Below are 8,411 nucleotides of genomic sequence, written 5' to 3'. Positions count from 1 at the left end.
TGGGGTTTCACCATTTCGGACGTACTTTATTTTTTGTTTGTTTATTTATTTACCCCCCCTTTTTTTTATTTTTGGTAGCCCCCACCGTCGGCGGCCGCTGCCGCTATTGTTTGGCGGCTGTTGCTGCCATCATTTGGCGGCAATTCGGCGGCTGCTGCCGTCGTCGTTCGGCGCATTCTTCTTTAAAAACTAGTTTTTTGTTTGGTTCTTCACTCATCCTCTCTTTTCTCTCTTCTTCTTCTTAATTTCAAAGAATGAATCCCTTCTTTACTCACAACATGCACAGCTGGATTAAGAGTCTCTCCAAAGTCGAAAAGATTAACTTGGGGAGGTACGGTCTTTCTCCTATCGTTACCCTCAGGGGGGTAGTAATCGACTGGAACTTTTTATGGGCCTGCATCAGACTTTGGGACCCTGAGGCCCATGTGTTCCGGTTCGGAGCCATGATGGAGGAGATGTGTCCTCTTTTTGAGGAATTCTGTGCTATCATAGGGTGCGACCCCAATGATCCTTTGGTCAGGCATGAGGTCAAGATTGGGTATGTTCGGTCGTTTGAAAGCCTGTTTCAGTTCAGCCGACCTCAAGCTAGGGCTATGATTGTTGGTGATCAGAAAGCAATTCTGCTGCCCCTGATTGATGAGTTTTCAGAGGTCCGTTCAGACGACCCGGACCGGATGAGGCCGAGAATGCGGGCCCTGGTTTTCTGCTTATTAGCTGGTTTCTTGTTTAACAAGGATCCAGGCTTCGGGGATCTGCGACTCTGTCCCATGGTTCGGCAGATGGAGGATATGGGTTGCATTGGCGGCATTGTGCTGGTAGAAACTATCAGGAGTCTTAATAGAGCCGCTTTAGGCTTCGAGGACTGGACGGTTTCCCCGATTATTCTCCAGGTATTCCTCGCCCTTTTTTTTTTCTTTATTTTTTTTTCTTCTTTTGGCCTGTCCCTTTGTAATAGAAAGGATCCATTACTCAGGTTTGGTTAAAAGACCACCTCCACGTGGTTGCTGTTCCTACTTTACTGCCTTATAACCTCGTCCAGTACCGCATGCGGAGGATCTTGATCACACACCCGTCTGCTGATGCATGGACTTCATGGCTAATTGAGTTGGGTCCAAATGAGGTGTTGTGGTTCGTACCCTAGTATGACATTACCCGCTTTATCCAGGTTAGCTCTCGCCATACTTGGGTTTACCTTTTAGGCCTTACCCATTGTACTTGGTACTATGCTTCGCGTGTTATGAGGCAGATGGAGATAGATCAGACTGTACCGATCATGGATGACTCTTTATCTGATTCAGCTATCACTCCGGGGGTTACCCGAGCCGTCCTTAGAGCTTGGGTTAGAGACCATCAGATGGTTAGGTCTTTACCTAATCCTGGTGATATTCAGACTTCTCCTGAGTATCGAGCCTGGTTTATGACCGTTGTTTGGCCGGTTGAAAGGCTGAGGAGGAACGCATTGCTGAGTGCACTTGAGGGTTGGACTCAGGCTGACGCTGGTGATGGTGTTAGGACCGATGAGGAGATTGTGTTGGCTCCTCGGACAGGCAAGGCTGGAGGGAGTTCAGTAACGAGGGATGACTCGGAGGACATTGCCCCACGGAGGCGACGGGACACCTAGACTCTGATAGGCTTTTGAATTTGCTTTTCTTTGGCTTTGTATGTCTTCTCTTTTTTTTTTTTTTATGGACTTTATTTTTCTTGGTTTCTTTGGCTTTCCACTTGTACTGTTTGACTTTATTGCTTTTCATTGGAGTGTCATTTGACTTTCAAGCTTTCCAAGCATGTTTCCACTTTATTCATTTAAGCTCTAATTTTTGCCTAAGCCGCCCTTTCGGGTTTTCAACTTAGCGAGCTACCCATTTTTGCCTAAGCCGCCCTTTTCGGGTTTTCAACTTAGCGGGTCCTGACTTTTGCCTAAGCCGCCCTTTTTGGGTTTTCGACTTAGCGGGTTTTTCTTTGTTTCTCTTTTTTTTTTTTTTGTTGGCAAAGAAGAAAGAATGATGAAATGATGATTTTTTTTTATTAATGTTTAGACCGTGCCCAATGAGGGCTGCCTACATATCTCCGATACATAATTTCTTTTTTCCGAAGAGAATCAGGTCTAATGTAGTTCATTTTACATTATGTAATGCTTATTACACAAAATATCTTTTTAACTGATCTAAATTACATGGATTCGTGAATTCCAAACCATCCAAATTAGTCAAGATGACGGCTCCGCCGGACAATATTTTCTTCAACACATAGGGCCCAGCCCAATGAGGGCGAAACTTTCCACGTGGATCTAGGATTGGCTGTCTAATTTCCTTTAGGACCAAACAGCCTTCTTCCAATTTTCGATCTTTGACCTTCTTATTAAAATGCTGTGCCATTCTTCTCTGATAGACTTGAGTTTGGTGAATTGCTTGCAACCGCTTTTCATCCATACCCAAGAGTTGCAAATGAAAATTCTTAGTCCAGTCTGCTTCGCTGATCTAGCTTTCTTGGATAACCCTTGCCGACTGAACTTCCAGCTCGATAGGCAATACTGCTTCCATACCATATACCAAAGAATATGGGGTTGCTCCGGTGGGTGTTCTAATTGAAGTCCTATATCCCCATAAGGCATTCGATAGCTGTTCGTGCCAAGCTTTGTGCTTTTTAGCCGTCTTCTGCAGAATGACTTTTATAGCCTTATTCGCGGCCTCTACAGCCCCGTTTGTTTGTGGACGATAGGGCGAAGACTTATGATGTTGAATTCTTGTTTCCTTCAACAAATTAGAAAATTCACTCTGAAAGTGAGACCCATTATCCGTGATGATCTCGAATGGCGTTCCGTACCGACAAAGGATGTTAGTACGAACGAACTGTGCTGCCTTCTTGGCATTTAAAACTGAATAGGAGGCTGCCTCGATCCATTTAGTGAAATAATCTACGGCAACCAGGATGAACTGATGACCGTTAAAAGCTTTCGGGTGGATTTTTCCGATCACGTCTATGCCCCAAGTTGCGAAGGGGCATGGTGAAGCAATAGGATTCAAATTGATCGGAGGCTGTCTTTGCAGTTTAGCAAAAATTTGACATTCGTGGCATTTCTGCACGTGCCTCACGCAATCTGCATTCATGGTTGACCAGTAATAACCCAGGTTCACAATCTTCCGAACCAAGGCTATCCCGTGCATGTGTGGACCAGACTCCCCATTATGTAAGGAATCCATGATGGTTTGAGCTTCTCCCTCATCCACGCACCTTAGGTGCAGGCCATTCGAACTTCTCTTATATAGAACTCCCCCAGTAAGGAGATATCCGGATGCTAACTGCCTCAATGTTCGTTGATCAGTCTTGGTAGATCCCTCCGGGTAAGCTTCATTCTGAAGATAATTCTGTATATCCCAATACCAGGGCTTGTCATCCACCAAATTCATGACATGTGCTGGCTGCTTCTGTAGCCGAACTGTGAGAGGTCGAATGACTTGGTCTCCTCCCACATTGACCATAGAGGCCAAGGTAGCTAGAGCATCAGCGAACTGATTCTTGGCTCGCGGTAAGTAGTGGAAGGATAGATCTTCAAATTGCTGAGCCAATTCGTCCAAGCGTTGCAGGTAAGGAACCAAACGCTCTTCTTTAATTTTCCAATTTCTCAAAGCTTGAGAAACTATTAAATTGGAATCCCCGAAAACCTTGAGGACTTTTATTTCTTTTTCCAGGGCTGCTTCTAACCCTTTTATGCAAGCTTCATACTCGGCTTCATTGTTGGTTCAATCGAAATCTAATTTGACTGCGATTGGGACGTATTCTCCATAAGGAGTTTTGAATACGACTCCAATCCCATTTCCATGGTAGTTTGAAGCTCCATCGAAGTACATTTCCCAGACTTCACTTTCCAAGCTCAACAAGTCTTCATCAGGAAATTCTACCTCCGGCATTTTGTCTTCGACTGGCAATTCTGCTAATTGATCAGCTAAGGCTCCGCCTTTCACTGCCTTTCGTTGTACAAATTTTAAATCATAAGCTGCGAGCACTGACACCCACTTTGCCATCTTACAGTCAAGAACCGGCCTCTCCATAAGGAATTTCAAGGGGTTCGATTCAAAAATAACGCTTGTGGTGTAAGATGAGAGGTAGTGCTGTAGCTTTGTACAGGCCCATACTAGAGCCAGACACAGCTTCTCTATCTTATTGTATTTCAATTCGTAGTCTAGCATCCTTTTGCTGAGGTAATACACGGCATTTTCCACCCTTGTATCTTCCGCTTGTTGAGCTAGCATCGCACCCATCGCTTCTTCTGTCACTGATAGGTACAGCCGCAAAGGCTTTCCTAGCCTTGGTGGCTGTAAAACTGGCGGGGACAACAGATACTGTTTGACTTGGTCGAAAGCTTTCTGACAATCCTCATTCCATTTGACGGCCACTCCTTTTCTGAGCAATTTAAAAATCGGGCCGCAAGTATCGGCCAATTGATTGATGAATCGGCTGATGTACTGTAGCCTCCCCAGGAAACCCTGAACTTCTTTTTCCGTCCTCGGTGCTGGCATTCCCAGAATGGCTTTGGCTTTTGAAGGGTCGATCTCTATGCCCTTCTGGCTGACATATGCCCCAGAAATACTCCGGATGTAGCTCCAAACAGACATTTTGCCGGGTTGAGCTTTAAATTGTACTTTCGAAGTCTAAGGAAGAACTTCTCAAGTGCTGTTGTATGTTCGCCAGCTGTTTTTGATTTAACAACCATGTCATCCACATACACTTCTACTTCTTTGTGAATCATGTCATGGAAGTGTGAACACCCAAATTTTGAGGCTCGAAGAGCCATTTTTTCCGAACTGCAAACAGCCCGGCCGGACTAAAGGCCATTTTGGAAGTTCACCGAAAATATGCCAATATGGTACTTAAAACGTCCGGGACGTCGCGAGGATCGCGGAACTGGTCTCGGAATTTTTTTTTTGGAGGTCCGGAACTCTCGGAAAAGCCTCCGGAGCGAATTTTGTCAAAACTACCGGCACGGCGGCTCCGCCGCCGGCCTCCGGCGACCCTGCCACCGAGCTCCGGCGGCCCGGCCGCCGAGTCCCTGGCGGCCCAGCCTCCGGACTCCGGCGGCCCAACCGCCGAAATGTCCATTTTTTTTTCTATAAATAGTGGCCCCGACCCTCCGTTTTCTGCACTCAGTCTGTGTTGACGGACGCTCCTTCTCCCTACGCTCTTTGCGATTCTTTACTGCTTTCTTGCATTTTTTTTAGTTTGATTTTATTGTTGTGATACTTGGTCACTTAAAATTAAATTAAAATTAATTCCCTTAACGAGGAGCTTAACCTGGAGTTAAGAAGCGGTCGACGATTAAATCAGGTACGTAAGTTAAACTTTTGCCTATTTAATTTTAGCACTTCATGCATGCTTCTTTTCTACTCCTAATAATTCTACAACTGCATAAATGCATTCATACCATCATATAGGCAAGTAAATTGCCTCAATTAAAATATGATTAAGCTAAATGCCCGGTTAATTAATAATCGTGGTATTAAAGTTTAAATCCGACAATATTGGCTTAAAATATCTACTCTTTCAATGGCTATGGTATGATTGCCTTTATTTCGAACAATTTTCGGCTTAAGTCCAATTAATCAATAATTGTGATCAAAAGGCCTTAATTAATCACGTTCTTTTGGCAACAACCTGCCTAAATCAACACATTTTGGCTAAAAGCCTTTTAAATAACCAAACTTTTGGCAACAATTGCTTAAAATCAAAGTTTTGGCAAAATGTCTTAAAACTAAATCAATTTTTAGGTTTTAAAACCTAAAAATCAATCATTTTGGCGACAATCGCCTAATCGACACTTTTGGCAATTTATTGCCTAAATCACAAAAATCAGTTTGGCTAAAAGCCTTAATTCATTTTTGGCAAGCAAATAAGTTCAATCAAACACATCTTTTTGGCTAAAAGCCATTAAAATCAACACTTTTGGCATCAAATGCCTAAAAATCAATCAATTCTTTGGCAAAATGCCTAAACAAAAATGCACAAAGCATACACACACTCATGCATAAAGCATCCCCTTCAAAGCCCTCTAAAAGAGGCCTATCGAACTACGTGGACTTTGATCTTCCATTCAAACGGAAGTACGTAGGCACGTTCGGGATTTCACCCCGGGCGACAAGTCGAAATCACTTTAAACATGTCATTCACCCTGCAAAGCATTCAAGCATTCATTCATGGTTAGTTTATCAGCATGACATAGTCTCGGGATCCATCTCAGGTTTGCACACCATGCCTTAATCATTGGGTTAATTAATCTAGTAACTAGGTTAATTAAAATTGGAGTCACTTAGGGTTTTTTCCTAGTTTACCCGAAAATAATTAAACAAGGTGGCGACTCACACATCACGTGCATTTCTTCCTTAGTCACATGCATTCGTATGCATTGATAAATTGGGGAGGGGTTCACAGTTTGGCGACTCTGCTGGGGAGTAGTAAATGTAATCTTTTTGCATAAGAAGACTACGATTGCTGCATAGAGTAACCTGCCCTTCTTTAGGGCATTATTTTAATATGCTTTGTTTTGCAGGGTACCCTAACACGAATCAAGTGTTCTTTCTTTAAGAATACTTGATTAGGAGATTTGAACCAAATTGACAAACTTGATTAAGACATTTAAACTTGTTGATTTATTTGCACGATCGAGAATCCTTTTCTCCATTGCATAAAAAATGAATTTCAAATGAATTTCTTCTCTTTCTGTTCAAACTTCTGAGTCTGGATAGCAAGTAGCGCTGATCGGCAGGTCTCTTTGATTATGTCGACGGACAGCCAAAGCGTCCTCCCTGTTACCGCAAACCGCCCCTAATCCTTTTGGGGGTGGCCCATGGGTATGCGTATCGTCGGACCCACGTGAAACTCTTTGTTTCACATGTGGTTAGGTATATCCATACTCAAGGTTCAAGGGTCCCTTATAAGCCGATTCTCTATTTTGAGTCATAGCCTATAGAACCTATCCTTTAGGACTGTATGTACCCAATGATGTGAATCATATCATTAAACAGATTATGACGTGTTGTTATGCGCATTCACGACATATCATAAACATGGGGTAAACACAAAGAGAGCATGAAATACCCTTTTACTTTCAGTCATGCACAGTTGGACAAGAGAGTCAATTCACCTCACATCAGCTACCTGATACACCGATCACTGTACCTAATCCAGCTACCCTTATCCTTACAGGTGCCCACAATCCGAGTGCCTACCCAAGTGCCAGACACACCTACAGTGCTATCACCAGCTTCACCAGCTACACTAGCTTCGCCTACAACTCCAACAACCCTATCTGCACCAATGGCATCACTTGCTGATATCCAAACCCTCATTGAACAACTAGAGGCTAGAATGGAGGCCAGAATGGAGGCCAGAATGAATGAGGCACTAGCTGCCCAAAGGACCACCCTGATAGCTGAACTGGGTAATGGGAATGGTAATGGAAATGGGGCTTCCGCTGGGGGAAGTGGACCTACTGCCTCCAACCAGGGTCCTGCTGCTGAACCTACAAACCCTGCCCTAAACCTGGATGAGATGCCTTCTAAAACTGCCTCTGAGCTGGAAGCTCAGAGAATGAGAGAGAAACTAGAGCTCCTAGAGAGGTCCATCACTGCTCTCAAAACCCACAAGGAAGTGGTGGACATGGACTCCTTGTCCTTGTTCCCTGAAGCCAGGTTGCCAACTAAGTTCAAGATGCCCAACATGGACAAATTTGATGGAACCACTTGTCCTAAGACTCATCTGAAAATGTATGTAGGTGCTCTTAACCCATTTGGATTGAGCAGCGAGCTCCTTGCTCAGTTATTCCAACAATCTCTTACCGGTGCTGCATTGAGGTGGTTTGTCAGCTTAGACCGATCCAAAATGAAAACATGGGAAGACATCTGCAATGCATTCAATTCCCAATACCGCTATAACATGGAGGTGGATGTCACTCGAAGAGAACTCGAAACCACCAAGCAGAAAAACAATGAACCCTTTTCCTCGTTCCTTACGAGGTGGAGGCCCAAAGCCGCCCAAATGATTAACCGGCCTTCTGAACAAGAGCAGGTAGACATAATAATAAAAAACCTGCAGCCTGTCTACCAACACCAACTACAGACTCAGTACCTACCTGTGAATACTCAAATTTTGAGACTCGAAAAGCCGGTTTTCCCGGCCGCGGCGGTGGCGGCCGCCCTTAAATTTTTTGAGGCTCAAAAGCCAGTTTTCTCGGACTGCAAACAGTCCGGCCGGACCGGAGGCCATTTTGGAAGTTCACCGAAAATATGCCAATATGGTACTTGAAACGTCCGGGACGTCGTGAGGATCACGGAACTGGTCCCGGAATATTTTTCGGAGGTCTGGAACTCCCGAAAAAGCCTCTGGAGCGAAAAGGTAACCGGCCACGGCGGCCCAGCCAC

This window comes from Jatropha curcas, chromosome 1, assembly GCF_041381405.1.
Source record: "Jatropha curcas cultivar XTBG-Jc1 chromosome 1, XTBG_Jcur_1.0, whole genome shotgun sequence".
Classification (NCBI taxonomy): Eukaryota; Viridiplantae; Streptophyta; class Magnoliopsida; order Malpighiales; family Euphorbiaceae; genus Jatropha; species Jatropha curcas.
The sequence above is the reverse complement of the archived record's forward strand: the minus strand, read 5'-3'. Positions refer to the sequence as shown.